General features: G+C 34.6%; 1 long non-coding RNA gene across 1 annotated transcript; it reads left to right on the forward strand.

Annotated features, from left to right (window-relative positions):
• Window positions 1–670: 670 nt before the first annotated feature.
• Window positions 671–1,700, forward strand: LOC149562950 (uncharacterized). The gene is made up of 2 exons (XR_016364009.1): window positions 671–1,273; window positions 1,480–1,700. It is a non-coding gene; the product is annotated as an uncharacterized LOC149562950 (long non-coding RNA).
• The last annotated feature ends 229 nt before the right edge of the window (window positions 1,701–1,929 follow it).

Consider the following 1,929-nt stretch of genomic DNA (forward strand, 5'->3'; position numbering starts at 1 on the left):
CTAACCCTAACCCTAACCATAACTCTACTCTTGAATATAACATTTTACGTAACAATATCCTTAAAATAAAATTGAATTAAAGTGATGCAAATAAACACCATATGTAGAATTAAAAAATAAAATGTTGAATAATAATTTATAGTAAGTTTATACAACTATATTTAAATATAAATAAAAAAATCGATATTAACCTTATCAAAAATAGAAATACTAAAAAATACTTTTCTTGTTGTGCCGCGACTGCACTAGCTTTATATATATATATATATATAACGCATAGAGTAATCGTTCTGGAGGCGACTATTTTCATGAATCCCAATTGAGAAAAATTAATCCTTGGATTTAATGAAAATAAGCGCCAACGATTACTCTCGACGTAATATATATATACTAGTAATATTTACAACTTCATTCTTCTATATAAATCCTTACTTCCAAATTTGAATATACATTTGCTAATATTAGTTATATCTATCATCTAAATTGTTTCTATTAAAAAAGAGAGAATCATAAATAAGAAATTTGATAAAACGTAGTATGAATTGACATTAGGTACTGTATCTAGATTCTCTAGAATTATTCAATATTGCTGAGTCACATTCAATTATTGATCATCTACAACTCTTAGGTAATGCAAGGTTACACTTTCAAAATGCTATGGACCCTCTCATGGAACTTCGAATTCGTACTGTATAAGAAATGACATGCTCACGATAACATGATAAGGGAAGGAGGAAAAAATTGGGTAAGATTGCCGAAAGGACGTGGACTTTCAAATATGAAATCATAAGTTCCTATCAATTAAATTGACGGATGACAGTGAGCGTGCTGTGCTGAGTTGGACAATGTATTCATATTTGTCCCTTGTCATCCTTCTCCTCTTTGATTAAAATGGCTTACCAAACTCAAGTCCCAAAATGCGTTCATATCTGGAGCCTTTGTGGCTGATTGGCATGGACATGGGTTTCTGCTCTTTGTTTGCCCAATAATTTTGTCTTAATTGGATCTCACAGATCAGCTTGACTTGCGGCAAACATGGAGAGCCATGAGCCCTTGATATAGAAGAATAGGATATGCTTTCTTGGCCCTACATCCCAGGCTAATCCAAACCAATCAGTTCAATATTCATATGGAAACTTAAAAAATAGGAAGGTAGCTCACATAATTGGGTTTCCACACATGGGATTCTCTAACTGGTGTGCATATTAGGGTTTGCTGTCATTACAAAGACCGCCCATCAGTGAAGGAGATTGATTCTGCCTCCCTGTCAATGGTGAGTTGTAGTTTTTCTTTTTCTTTACTAGATTCTTCAGTAGGGTTTTGATCCAAATCTTGAATATCATCGTATGATGGCCATTACATCTTAATTATCAAGTGATAAGATTGTGGGAGGTCTCATACTTGGCTTCTCTTGGATTTCCCAGTCTTGAAGATCAAGTGGGTATTGAAAACTTTTTGTGGGTTGCTTTTGCCTTGAAGCTTTTTGGTTGGTTGATTTTCTTTGCTGCTGTAATCATGGTGGACTTCAAAGGAAAGACAGCTGATCTTAAGAAATTATTTGGTAAGGGTTTCAAGTCAGTGAAGAATGTGTTCAAGACTGGTTGGGAGAAGGTTAAAACTATAAAGAAGAAAAAAGAGCCTGCAGCTGTGTAGGCAATGAAATCAGGTTCATGGGGGGTTTTCAGTTCAGGATGTGGAAAGTATTGAGTCCATATATATTTGGGCCTTGGAGGATCTGCCAGTTTGGCATGGTGTTTTCGTTGTTGGGTTTTGCAGGACCTGGCACTGTACAGGTCTTCCAAGTTTATTGTATTTTTTTTAATGAGTCTGGTATCTTCATAGTGACATAGGGTATGAGGATCATATGTGCTTTGTACTCTGTAAGTTCATAGATCAATCTCCTGATATTTTATAAATAAATTGTGTAGT

This window comes from Cupressus sempervirens, chromosome 4, assembly GCF_028749045.1.
Source record: "Cupressus sempervirens isolate cs-2001-9-10 chromosome 4, ASM2874904v1, whole genome shotgun sequence".
NCBI classification, from domain to species: domain Eukaryota; kingdom Viridiplantae; phylum Streptophyta; class Pinopsida; order Cupressales; family Cupressaceae; genus Cupressus; species Cupressus sempervirens.